The sequence below is a fragment of the Durio zibethinus genome, chromosome 17 (genome assembly GCF_047325235.1).
Source record: "Durio zibethinus cultivar Kanyao isolate XHJ-2024 chromosome 17, ASM4732523v1, whole genome shotgun sequence".
Taxonomy (NCBI): Eukaryota; Viridiplantae; Streptophyta; class Magnoliopsida; order Malvales; family Malvaceae; genus Durio; species Durio zibethinus.
Window position 1 is genome coordinate 24,003,198 of NC_143178.1, and position 14,423 is coordinate 24,017,620.

Below are 14,423 nucleotides of genomic sequence, written 5' to 3' on the forward strand. Positions count from 1 at the left end.
TTACATTCTATGCTTTTATCGATGATTTTCTACTCTTTGTCAATTTTTGTGTAGGTTTTTTTTTTCTTTCTACCTCGATATTAATTGAACTGCCTATCTGCTTCTCAATCTTACCTTTCATTATTATAACATAACGTTGTTGTGCCATGGACTAATTTTTCTGAACTTTTTCAACCCTTGTAGGTGTTAAAAATTTCACTTTCAAATGCGTAGCTAAGCCTATAAGTCGCATAACAAATTGGCTAGATCGACCTAATATCATGTTATAGGCAGATGAGATATCTACTACCATGAACTTTACGATCGAGGTAATCATCTTCAGCTTTATCCCTAGAGAGATTGAGAGCTTGATAGTTCTTCTTATGGGCACATGCTCATTTTTAAACCCCACTAATGTGGTAGTGATTGGCTTTAACTAATCTTCATCAATCTCTGATTTCTTGAAATAGCTATAGTACATAATGTTGATTAAACTCTTATTATCAAATAGGATTCTTTTGACCACATAGTTGTATACTAAAGCTGTGATCACTATGGCATCATCATGTGGGTGTTGGATCCCTTCTAGATCTTTTTAGGTAAATGAGATTGGCTCATTTCTCTAATTTTTTTTCTTAACCAAGGTACTTACTACCATTACCATGCTTGGGTTAAATTTTTTTTTTTTTTGCTGAAGTGAAGCTACCTCTTATGATAACGTTAATCACCCCAGCGATTGGCTTGCTATTGTCAGCTTGACCTTCTTCCTAATTTGACTCTTCTCCTTAGGCATCCATTCTTCCCTGATTTGCTCTTCACTCTCTACTCTGAATAGGCGCTTTGTGGTCATTTTTGTAGTTCTTTCTAAATTAGTCTTATCTTTTCTATCCCATAAAATTTTTCAATTAACCTCGTCTTATCTCATTTTTCAAGTCGACACAATATTCGATATTATGATCGATGTCTCGATGAAAGGCACATCATTTTTTCAGATCTCGACTTGAGTTCTGTCTTAGTGGCTTGGGCCATCTGAGGTCAGGGCTTCTTTTGATTTACATCAAAATCCTCTCATGGAAGATATTCAGTGCAGTGTAGCTTTTTGCTTCACTAGGACTTCTAACCTTATGTTGTTTTCCTCTTGGAGAAGGATCGTAGAGATTTTTTTTTTATGATTAAAGAGAGGGGATGAGCTTTCTCACCTCAATTGCTGAAGAAGGAGGATGAACCTTTCTCACCTCGGTTTGTTTTCATTGTAGCTTTAACATTGATATATTTTTCTACTATTAGTAGCATACCGATCAGTGTTTTAGGTGGTTCTAACGACAATGTTAGCTTTAAGTGGTACTCCTTATCGATAAGTACACTAGTCAGTGTGACAATAGTAACCGTCTATTCTAAATTTTTAACCTATAAACTTTCGCATTAAAATATGTGACATAGCTTTTCAAAGTTTCATTCAATCTTTAGTGAATTAACATCAAGCTCAAGGTCATTTTCTTAGCTTTTTAGCTACTTACAAATTTAGACAAGAATAAGTGGTTGAACTCCTTAAATGTAGTAATCGACTTTGGCTTTAAACTGCTATACCAAAATCGAGCTGTGCCTTTCAACATAGTAGCTAGACCTTTGCATATCAAAATCTTGTCTGCCCCCTATATCATCATGTTAGTTCTATAAAGTTTTAAATTATCAAAGAGGTCAGAAATACCGTCATATGTCTCGAAGGTTGGCATTTTAAATCCTTTAAGAGGCATGGCTTTTTTAATCTCTTCAATAAAAGGCGAGGTCTCCAAAAACTTAAGTTCATCCTCAAATGCTATTACTTTCATTTTCAGCTCCTTCTTCATGGGTTACATCCGAGTTTTCAAATCTCTGTTCAGTTAAAGTTCATTGTATGTTTGTTTAGACTTTTAGGTTATGGCATGTGTAGAATTATAGTTTGGGCAGTGATAAACTAGGTTGGTGTGTTCTTCTTCTCTAGAGGCCAAGAAGGCTTTCACCTCTTCATAGCTTGTTTGCTCGACAATAGCTTATCAGCACTGTGTGACTAAGTTTGACACTTTGGAGACTTATGATAGGGTTATAGTTTACAATATCTACTTAAGGGCTTGTATTTGCTCAATCAGGGCTTGAAATTGATCCATGGTTGGTCTCATCTGTGGTTGAACTGGGTGGACAGAATGCTACTTTGGTAAGTTTTTGTTTCAGCTAAGGCAGTTGCCTCTCTTTCCTCTTGGGTTCTTTTTCTTGGTGACATTACTTTGTGCGCGGCTAATATGAAATATGTCTCCTACCTGGCATGCCAAATGTTGGTGTTGAGCTCTGATCTAAGGGTATTCCTGTGAATGCAGAAAGAAAAGATGGTTGAGGTAAAGGCAGAGAATGTTCCTTGCGTTTACACTTCGATGCACAAGTCAGTAAGGATTAGGTCGGAAAAGAAATGAGAAAGTAGAAAGAAAAGAAATAGATGAATTAGATGACCTTGGTTTCATAGTGCTTGAGTTTTCATATTTATAGATAAACTGAAGAGGATAAAAAGGGAACAATTAGGATAAGGTCGAGTTGAGGTGACACTAAAGGTGTCAAACCAACCTAACAATTAGGTTGGCACAAATGATCAAAATACCCTTGAAGGCTTTTAAAAAAAAAAAGACCACTATACCCTTTTGACCATTATATCCCCCTAACAACTTTTTAACATGGTAAGAACTAGATTTGTTTATGTTTCAATCTACATCAGATTTGATTAGTTTTTTGAAATTATTTATTCAAAATTCAATTCCATTTGATTTTTAGAATTTAAATAAATCTAATTAATTTTAAAATTATTAAAATATTAATAAAATTATTTTATATTAATATTTTATATATATTTAAATTTAATTTAAATAAAAATAATTTTTATTTATTAAATAGTGATTTGAATCAAATCGAATTGGAGCTTCGAAACATATTTTGAACCTACTAGAGCAGAACCAAATTCTTCGGACCGTGCAAATAGGCCAAACCTTAAGTAGCTTTCATGGGAACAATTGTAATTAGATTTGATAATTCATATATTCGTATTGTATAAAATATTTAAATTCGTATATTTATATTATATTTTATATAAAAATTACGTATCATAATTCATATCGACACGAAAATATAAAATATATTTTTTTATTTTGTTAAACTTATATATAATTATTGTTAAAATTTTATATTGTGTTATTTTTATATATTTTTTATGTATCATATTTATATCGTATCATGATATTTTAAACTAAAAGGTTTTATTGTAACTTATTTCAATTTCAACCCAACTTGATGGAAACAAAAGAAAGACTTTAACACTCTTTTGTTGACTTGACCTGCCCAAGTTGACATACATTTCTCAGAAAGTTACCTATAACTAGGCTGAGTATGTTTTCTATGGCGTGGGGTTACCGTTGGAGGAAGAAGAAAAACTGCAGAATAATTCTTGAGAATTTAACTTATTACATTTTGGATCATTGATAGTTTTAGGGAAATAATAAAGAAATTACAAACAAAAAAAAAAGTTGCACGCTTAATTAATTGTGTTTTTTTTCCTCGTTTTGTCAATTGAAGAATTTTGCATCCTTGATTTGGCATCCTTCTATTTATAAGTAAGGGTGAGAAAAAAAATTAAAACAACTAAAAATAAATTTAAAATTATAGTATTTAGTTTGGTTTGAATCGATTTTTTTATTTGATTCAGATCAAGATCAAATATTAAATATATATTAAATTTAGATAGAGATATAAAAAATAAAAAAAATCAAATTAAATCGAATTATATATTAAATTTAATTTAAATTTGGATCAAATTTTAAAAATTTATAATATTATATATTATTCAAAAAAATGAATCAAATCCGAACCAGTATCACTCTTATGGTATGAGACAGTTTTTATTTATAAAACTAAAATATTATCTCTAAAAAATAATTATATAAATTAATTAAATTAAGTATCAAATTTTATTTTTAATGCATTTCATCGTTATTTCATTATCGATAAAGATTTCATCCTATGTATGTCAAAATTAAATCAGTACAAAAGAAAATTTCTGAGATACTTATAATATGTAGGGAATGAAAGCAAGAATTATATTTTTGGAGAAACATGACAATGGTCTACAATCCATGTTAGAGTTTTTTTCTTCTTCTTTTTTTTTTTTAAGCTTAAGCCAATTTTAAGAGTTTTCAATTTTTGATAAACCATAGGCTTTGTTTAATAGTACTTTTCCTTATCTTCTTTGTATTTACCATTCTATTTTTCTTAACTAATTAATATTTTTAAATGACCTAAAGGGTTGATTTGATGCAAACCAAGATAATAATTGGATGTCATCATGCAAAGTTCTTTTTATTGTGTAATGAGATTTTTTTTTTGTGTTGAATTTTGTTTGATGATTAAATTTTTAAGAATTTAATGAATAAAATTACATTCATAATTCAGATGAAATTATCTCATCACATCCTTTAAATAATTCTAGATATAATAATTCATATATTTATATCATATAAAATATTATTAATTTTTGTATTCGTATTATATTTTATATAAAAATTATACATCATAATTCATATCAATATAAAAATATAAAAAAAATTTTAATTCATTAAATTTATTTATAATTTTTGCTTAAATTTTAAATCATATCATTTTTATCTCTTTAATTCATATTATTTTTATGTTATGTCACGTCAACTCTAATTAAATGGCTAAAAAGTAAGACTTACATTTGAGAATCAACCTAATATAAATTAAACTCATATTAAAAACTCCCTAGTTTTAGCTTATCAAACAACACCAGAACCTGAAGAGAAATCACCTGGTTTTGAGTCCTTGGCATGGAAAAGCAGACATCAATTCAAATGGGTTCCACCAAAACCATGTTTTTCCACACGGTATGAGCTTATAAAAACATGAAAAAATTGAAGTTTCTTTGTATCAGGCCACCAGCACCTCCTTAATCCGCCACAAAAATGGCATTCTCTCCGGACAAAGCCAACAACCACTTCTTCCCCTTCCTCATTCTCCTTTCTTTCTTCTTTATCTCCCATGCAAAGCTAACTCCTGATCGTTCAGACTTCAAAGCTCTCTCCACAATTGTCAAAAACTTGTGCATCAGCGATCAACACTTTCCTGCTAGCGATCCTTGTAGCGCTGCTGATGTTTTCTGTGAAAGAAGGCTCACCCAGAACAACACTTATGTTCTTAAACTCACCAGGCTTGTGTTCAATTCCAGAGGGCTTGATGGGTTTCTGTCTCCTGCAATCGGGAAGCTTTCCGAGCTCAAAGGGCTCTCTGTTTGTCACAACAATATTGTCGACCAAGTCCCTTCCCAAGTTGTTGACTGTAAAAAACTCGAAGTTCTTGACCTCCAAAACAACCTGTTTTCCAGTGAGGTACCATCGAATTTGTCTTCCTTGATTCGTCTTCGAGTTCTCGATCTCTCTTCCAATAAGTTTTCGGGCTACTTGAGTTTCTTTAAGTATTTTCCCAACTTGGAAAGCCTTTCTCTTGCAAACAATCTATTTTCTGGGAAAATCCCGTCATCTATACGTCCATTTCGAAACCTTCGATTCTTCTACTTCTCAGGAAACAGTTTACTTGAAGGTTCAGCTCCATTAATGAGCACAGTTGATGAATCAGCAGTATCTCAGTACCCCAAACGGTACATTTTTGCAGAGAAGAACTCACGAAATATCAAAACTACTGCTCCAGCTCCATCACCATAACCAACAAGAAGCAAATCTGCAACTGCTGAAGGTCCCAATTCATCAACACCGACTGGAACCAAACACAAAAATAAGAAAATGAAGCTAATGGGATCGCTTTTAGGATTCGTTGCTGGAGCTGTAGCTGAGAGCATATCTGGATTTATCTTCTCCGTGATGTTTAAGCTGGTTTTGGCAGCCATAAGAGGTGGAGGAAAAGATTCAGGTCCATCCATATTCAGTCCATTGATTAAGAAAGCTGAGGACTTGGCATTTTTAGAGAAAGAAGATGGCTTGTCTGACTTGGAGATCATAGGAAAAGGAGGGTGTGGAGAAGTTTATAAGGCTGAGTTACCAGAAAGTGCTGGAAAGATGATTGCTATAAAGAATATTATTCAGCCTCCAAAAGACGCAGCTGAATTGACTGATGAAGATAGTAAGCTTCTGAACAAGAAAATGCGTCAAATTAGATCAGAGATTACCACTGTGGGTCAAATTCGACGTCGGAATCTTCTTCCATTTTTGGCTCATGCTTCTCGACCCGACTGCCATTACCTTGTGTACGAGTTCATGAAGAACGGAAGCTTGCAAGATATCTTACTGCAAGTTTCAGAAGGGACAAGGGAGCTCGATTGGCCTGTTCGGCAGAGGATTGCAAAAAGGAGTGGCAGCTGGACTTGAATATCTTCACATGTACCACAGTCCACGTATTACTAGAGATCTCAAACCAGGAAATATCCTTCTTGATGATGAAATGGAAGCTAGAATTGCAGATTTTGGGCTAGCAAAGGCAATGACTGACGCTAACACGCATGTAACTACTTCGAATTTGGCAGGAACAGTGGGATATAGAGCACCAGAGTATCATTACTCAAGTTCACAGACAAATGTGATATATATAGCTTTGGGGTTATACTTGGGGTTTTGGTGATGGGGAAGCTTCCGTCTGATGAGTTCTTTCAACACACTGATGAGATGAGCTTGATCAAGTGGATGAGAAATATCATGACCTCAGACAATCCCACTGAAGCAATTGATCCTAAACTATTGGGAAAAGGGTACGAAGAACAAATGATCCTGGTTCAGAAGATTGCTTACTTTTGCACTTTGGATGATCCAAAGGAGAGACCAAGCAGTAAGGATGTTAGGTGCATGTTGTCTCAAATCAAGAACTAATAATGATGCAAAGTGATGAAGAATGTTACCCCAAATAGTAGTTTATGCTTAATGCTTTTCTTTTAACTTTTTGCCTTTTTTTTTTTTTCTTTTGCGGCATATGATCCTCATGTGTTACAGGTTGCTGTAATAATTGCAAGAAATATATCTGATATGACTTTGGATTTACCCAGCTGAATTAGAATATTGAGCAGAACATAACCTGCATTTTCGTTGGTCAAATTGCACACACCAAGTACGAAGGACATAACTTGGTCAATGTGGTAAATACAAAACTTGGTACAGATGAATAAGAAGCCTATAATACACTGTGATTCTGAGGCAACCGATTTTCTTGCACTTGGTCAATTAGCCAAGCAAAAGGAAACAAAGATGTAATAAGTCTATATGTTTCTTTTAGGATTAAGACATGTCCTATCTATATGATAGTTTACCTTTACCAACTAAAAGTAATTCAGTTCACATGAAAAGGGACGACTAGAATAGAATAGGATTGTTGGAGAACATGTTGCAATAGGAAGGCAAGACCGTTAAGACATCTTTTTCATTTGCAATTTAATTTCCTGTAAAAACATCATAGTAAATTGTTTCAGATATCATTGGATAACACTACCAGTAATACTTTTATGTCAAGGTGTTTATACTCTACATTTCCATATATAAATTTCCCATTACCTGGAAGGTAACACACGAAGAGTAGTAGTGTATATCAAACAAATCCTCCCACAGGGTAAAGGCACTTTTTGAATCCTGGATCCTGTTCATTGTAGCACAACAATGATCTATATATTAGGCAAACATCACCAAAAACTAGAAGGGAATACCAGTGCTAAATCGAAGATTCACAATAGGTTTAATTTCGCCAACTAAGCTTCGAACGCAACATCGGATTCATCTTATTCTAGTATTTTTCCCTTATTTTCCTGAAGTTGCTATTCTTACCAATTGGATCCAAAGAGTAGCCTAATTAAACTATTTCCTTCACATTTCATTTCTGCAGAAACCATATATATGTTAAAAATAAATAAAAAACAAAGCAAAGGCATTAACAAGCACCTTAAAAATCGAGAAGTAATTGAGGAAGAGTCCTTTCTAAATGAGTTGCTTCAATCTTAGTACCACCCTCAGCTTCAGCAATTGTAGAAGCTCGCTGCACAGCCTCTATCAAAAACATAAAAGGGGCTTCATTCTTTCATTACAAAATGCCATTTTTTAATACAAAAAAGATCACAATAGAAGGGGTTACCGGTTATAGAATTTGAACCCAAACCTACCGGATGCCACCTTTTGATTGCATGAATCAATTGCATTACCTTGGGTTCATATTTATTTTATATTTACATTCCCAAATAAACACTAAAATTTGACAAGAACCTGTAATAAAAATTCGAAGAAGTTCACAACTCAGCTTTAAAGCATTTGAATTAGCTGCAATCAAATAGAGTAAATAATGTAAAATTTAAAAAAAAAAAAGATAAAATTTATTTATCCATGGAAAATATAGATAAGAAGAGAAATTACCGGAAGTGGGTCGATTCTTCTTGGATGTTCCAGCTCCAACCTGAAATTAAACAAAAAAAAAGAAAAAAGAATGAAATAAATTAAAATGAAAATGAAATTTTAAGTGAAGAATTTGAGAAATGTGAAAGAAAAAGGAAGGTACCTCACAGTCTACGGCCTGGTGTTTTGCATTTCGTTTCTTTCACGCTCTGGGATGGAAACACAAAAACCTTTATATTTTGTAGTGAGGGTGAAACTGAGAGTGTGAGAGAGAATTGCAAACCTTGAGCTTTTCTGGTCCAAATGTGCTTGAAAATGGCTCTAATCAAATCCTTTAAAAAAAATAATGTCAAACAAATTTATTCAAAGAAAGAAAATGCTGTGAAAATAGATATAAAAGGGACATTACAGGTTCGAAAGTTGGAGCATTGTTGTCGTCCATGGCGAAAGTGATTAGATTTCGCCCCTCAATTTTGCCTTATTCGCTTACTCCACGCTTAAATTGGTTGGCCTAAAGATAGACATTATTAAAATTAGCTTACCACTGAAGTGTGGGTCAGGCCCCTATACACCTCAGGGGTGGAGCGTCGGTCTTGTAAACTGAAGGTCCATATTTCGATCCTGCGTGGGGGCATTTTTATCTTACTAGGATGAAACAATCCTGTTAAGATTAAAAGTGTAAATGATATATTAATATTCACAAATTATTCGGATTCGATTCAAAGAAAATTTGAATTCGATTCGATTATTATCGAATCGAATTCGAGTAGCTTGACTTATCGATCAAGCCAAATTCGAATATTCTTATATCTGATTCGAGTAGTTCGCGAACTTAATCGAATTTTTATATTTAAATATATTTTTATTATTTTAATTAATAAAATATTTCGAGTCTGAATTCGAGTTTGAGTATGAATAATCGAACTCTTATCGAGTATATGAATCGAGCTTATTTTTATATATTAATCGAGCTTAATCGAACGAGCTTGAATAGCTCGAATTCGATCACGAATCGAACTCGAGCTTGAAAAATAAAATTCGATCGAATTCGAGTCGAATATCGAACCTAGAGTTGTGAGTCGAGCTCGAACTCGAATTCGAGCTTCTCACTATTTAACTCGACTCGACTCGATTACACCCCTAATCAGTCTTGTCTCGTCGCTCTAGCAAACGGTGTTAAACGTAAACCCCGGAAATATTTATCGTGTCTCTGAAAACCTCCCACAACATCAATAACAACAACCTCCCAAAACATAGTGCTTCACTTATTCCAGAAGAAACCCACCATTTTTCATGAACTAAATCAGAATTCCTTAACAACCCAGAATCTTTCCTCCATCCCAAAACCGGTGATGGCAAATCTACTGAACCCTTGAAGTTGTATCCGAATGTCCCATTTGGTATTTATTGAATCCCATTAACTCAACTGGGTTTGATTCTTTAGAGGCGGTGGAGGTCCAGGATGGGGCGGCAGAGGCTGAGGATGATGATTTTTGAAAAGTTTGGGCAGATAGTGTGAAGAAGAAGAGGAAAAGAAGATGAACAAGCACAAAGTACTAGAAGCTCCGGAAGCGTCTTAGGAGAAAGACATAGGCTTTTCTTTGGCCAGAATTTAATTTATATTCAAAGATTTTGGAATTAGATTATATGTGATTAAAATTTCGGAATTAATTTTTTGGACAAAGCTCGATTTGATGACTGGAATGGAATGTTGAGAACCTTCTTATCTATTGACGATAAGATTTATAGATTTATGTTGAAATGGATAAACTCATAAGATTAACAAGAGCTTGCCAACAGTTGCATGAAGTGTTGGTCTGAACTGCTGGTAGACTGCTGGACTTTTACTTTGAGTGATCAGGTTTCAAATTTGTTTGCATACGCCAGCTCAACAAGAACAAATGCCTATTGAATTTGTAAGTAGTGTTAGTAGTATTTTTGGGTCTAAAGGAGATATTGATCATTTTTCTTATTAGAAACTGCCAGCAGATGATAAGAGTATTTTTTTTACTTTTAAGTCGACCTAATATATTAAACTAACTTAATACATATAATATCACATCAGTACAATTATGTCATTTTCTTATCCCATAAACCTTTCATTTTTCGTCTATAAATAAAGATAACTAGGTACTATCATTTCATTTGTCATTCTATTCTTTCATTTTCAATTTTCTCTCCTTCTGATTTCTTTTATATTGACTTTTAACTTAAATATCGGAATGCAAATGCAAAAAATACTTTCTGTCTCTATTGTAACCGTTCTCTTTTTCTTGTGATTTCAGGTTTCGAAGCTTAACTTGGAACTCGGCACAAACAAGTAAGATGTTTTGTTGAATGTGTTGATAAATTGGTAGAGAACATAGGTAGTGGTTTTAGCCTTTTAGGTATTGTAGAATATCGGTTCACCTATAATTAATTAGAATGCCTGGCTTCTGAATAGAGACAAATGACATACTTGAAGTTCAGCTGACTGCACCTGCTGGGTTAATCTAGACAAGTTTCATGTATTGCTGTCCTGACGATCAAGGCTAAGCCAATTAAGATAGAATTGCCAATGCAAAATTAGTCCTCATTGAGCCCTAAACTGATTAAAAAAGATCATGTCTTTTTTTTTTCCAGGATAAGCTAATCATTCAGTATTTTTGTTCTTAACTATATGTTTTTTCTTCATGATTATATGAATCTCCATGCTATCTAATGTATTTAGGAATAAATACAGAAAATTGGTGTTTTTCCAAAGCAAATTGGGATCGAATTTCAGAATTTGCACACCCTTTTTGTTCTTGGTAACGTATAACTTGCAGAATGACTAGATTATATTTGCCACTTATTTAGGTATGACATCGGAGACAACATCCAAGTCCATGCAGGGTGGTTTAGGTTTTTTGAGGTTTCTTAGATGCATGCTATTAGAAATTATAATTTACATATAGACATTTAAGAGAGTAAGATTGAACCCTGTGTTTTTAATATCCATGGGAAGCATTTACCTGTGATTAGTTGGTGATTTGGTCTGAATCCATATAATAAAGCATTTAAGTTTTTACTAGTTTGAGCATTGGCTCAATTTCTGAGAGCCTATCTTCTGCTTAATGCAATAGTTTGAAGCAACTGCATTTATGCTGCATATGCGTTTTGAAATTATAAATATGTGATATTTCTTCAGATTAAGCTGCAAGATGATTTCCTTGCACTCCTTGCCATGAATCATGGCTTGTCGTTTGATCTCTACTAACCAAATTTCGTCAGTTTTTCAAGCTTTATCGGTAGAAAGGCCCATCTAGCGGTTGAGAGTTGAGATTCAACCAATCAAAGCAAACTTTTATCAAGCATATAACATGTGGGAATGCTTTTGATGGTCAATTGCTAGCAAAACTTGAGTTTATCTTTTATGCAACTTTCTACATGAACAAGATGAGACCAGGGTGGCTACAATGAGGAAGTCTAATCTGCATAAATAAGTATTAGAAGGACTTGAATTAATGGAAGGTGAATGTTGCCCGATCTACAATGGGTGCCTAATTTTGATGAATTAGTTAAATGTAGCCAGATCTAGATTCAAACAAATGAGATGATCAGCTAATGCACACTATAATTGATGGAAGGTAAACAGGGTCCTCATTGTTGCTTTGGTGCAATATATCTAGACACGGATTTGCATCTATCCACTATACTCGAGCATTATAATTCTTTGATTTTCAAGTTATGATATATATTAATCAGGTTCTGGAGGATTGTAGATATAGGGATTTGAATTTTAAACCTGTTTTGCTAGATGTGACCTTGTAAGGATGATGAAATGCACCAGTTGGATTCGAATTCTTCTTTAAGCATTTTCTCTTAAAGATAAGAGGTTTTTTTTTTTTTTCAAATATGAGGGGAGAAGCTCATCTGCTGTTAATTTATGAAACTTGGTGACATGGATATTGGGAGCCATGAGTTCTGTGGTGCAGCTTATCGCAGCCTGTTGGGCCAAAAAACAGGAACCGAGGTAGGTACCTTGGTGGACTATGGAAAGAAAGCTGGAGAATGGTGTAGACACTCTATTTGGTAAACTCGGATCAATTGGGTTTGGTCAAATGAAATCAGTCAGATCCAAAATTTTGAACTTAATTTTTTTTATTAATTAATTAATTAATTAATTTTTTTTTCTAGACTTTTTTTATTTTCTTTCCTTTTTTTTTTTTCAGATTGATTTTCGGTTAGGAGATAATAATCAAAATAGTTTAAAATAATAAAAATTATGAATGAATCTTGTTGTGAATGGGGTTAGACTTAATCCTTATAGAATAAGTCTAAGGGTTAATTTGATAACCCAGAAACCTAATCGAAAGGAAATCTGAATTCGTCAGGGACTTTGTGATTAATCCTAATAAATGGATTCATAGATCACACAAAAAATACATAGAGACACAAGACAAAAGAAATCAGAAGCAAAAAAAGGGGGTTCTGGGTAATAGAAATAGTTTTATACTTTTTTTGAATTTTTTTTTCAATTATTTTTTTGAAAAATTTCTAAAAAATCCAAAATCTGATCAAATTTTCGGTGAATTTTTCTACCAACTTTGAATCTTTGATCAAAATTTTCAGTTTCTGGTGGATTTTTTCAGATTTCGGTAGAACATTCAACCAGAATCTGAGTTTTTCTAGACAGAAAAGAGAAAATAGGGGAAGAGAGAAAGAGAGAAAGAAGGCGTTTGAAAAAAATCGAAAGCTTTTGCTTTTATACCTTTAAAAAACGATATCGTTTTGGTCTTACTAATCCTAGAAGATCCGCACATTTCGCCTTCAGGCAACCTGACCCGAGCGCCAACCCACTTTTGACCCACGTCTGACTCGAGTGCTAGCCGACCTCTGGAATCGAGCCAAGTCGAGCCGCGTTTTCAAGCCGTTTTTCTTCTTGGAGCCGAGCCATTCCAAGGTTTTTTTTAATATTTATTTATTTGTTTCTTTATTTATTATTATTATTATTATTATTATTATTTCTAAATTAGAATTATTTGATATTCCTTAATTTTTTAAAAAAATTTTAATTTAATTTAATTTTTATTTTTCTTTTTAATGATTTTTCTAAAATAAAATTTTCAAAAAAATATTTTTGAGGAAAAGTTGAAAGTATCAATTTTTCTTGAAAATAAAATTTTAAAAAATATATATTTTTGAAGAAAAGTTGAATGTAGCAATTTCCTTTAAACACAAAAATAAAAAATAGATTTTTGGAGAAAGTTGAAAGTATCAATTTTTCTTGAAAATAAAAAGGTTAAAAAATATATTTTTAGGAAAAAGTTGAAAGTGTTAATTTTTCTTAAAAATAAAATTTCTAAAATGGAAAAAATATTTTGAGAAAAAGTTGAAAGTATAAATTTCTCTTAAAAATAAAAATGTTTTAAAAAATATTTTTAGGGAAAAGTTGAAAGTATAAAATTTTCTTGAAATTAAAATTTAAAAAAAAACATTTTGAAAAAAAGTTGAAAGTATAAATTTTTTTCTCGAAATTAAAATTCCAGGAAAAAAACATTTTGATGAAAAGTTGGAAGTGTCAATTTTCCTTAAAAATAAAAATTATCAAGAAAAATATTTAAAAAAAAGTTAAAAATATCAATTTTACTTATACAAAAGCAATGGATTTTTTTGAAAAGAAAAAGATTTATATCAAAAGTTGAATCATTATTCTTCTTTTTTTATTTTTTTATTTTTTAAAAAATTTTTAATGTTAAATAATCCGACAATAGAGTCTTTACAAGTAAAACAGTGATTTTCTTGTATACTCTTGAGATAAGAAAATTTTTTTAATTTTTTGTCAAAAGTATTGGAGTCAATTAAGAATAATTTTCATTAATTAATTATCTAGTAAATTTTTTAGGCTTAATGAATAACACGAAATTAAGCTAGTAACATCCTTCAATGGGTGTTATAAGGGTGCTATAACTTTTTTCACATGTAATCGTACTCCAAAATCTTGTTCTGGTTAATAGATCCGAATTTATTCTTTTAAGGATTTTTAAACTTAAGTGTTTCTTGAAAAGATAGATTCTT

At 32.4% G+C, this 14,423-nt stretch overlaps 2 pseudogenes across 1 annotated transcript; one reads left to right on the top strand and one right to left on the bottom strand.

The window, feature by feature from the left end:
- The first annotated feature begins 4,822 nt into the window (after positions 1-4,822).
- On the top strand, positions 4,823-6,884 carry LOC111275120 (leucine-rich repeat receptor-like serine/threonine/tyrosine-protein kinase SOBIR1 pseudogene; annotated as a pseudogene).
- A 453-nt stretch (positions 6,885-7,337) lies between these two features.
- Positions 7,338-8,922, bottom strand: LOC111289694 (protein MHF2 homolog; annotated as a pseudogene). The gene is made up of 8 exons (XR_016328985.1): positions 8,794-8,922; positions 8,668-8,716; positions 8,548-8,593; positions 8,406-8,445; positions 8,259-8,312; positions 7,941-8,045; positions 7,560-7,641; positions 7,338-7,447 (listed from the first exon to the last, which is right to left on the bottom strand). The product of XR_016328985.1 is annotated as a protein MHF2 homolog (transcript).
- Between the last annotated feature and the right edge of the window lie 5,501 nt (positions 8,923-14,423).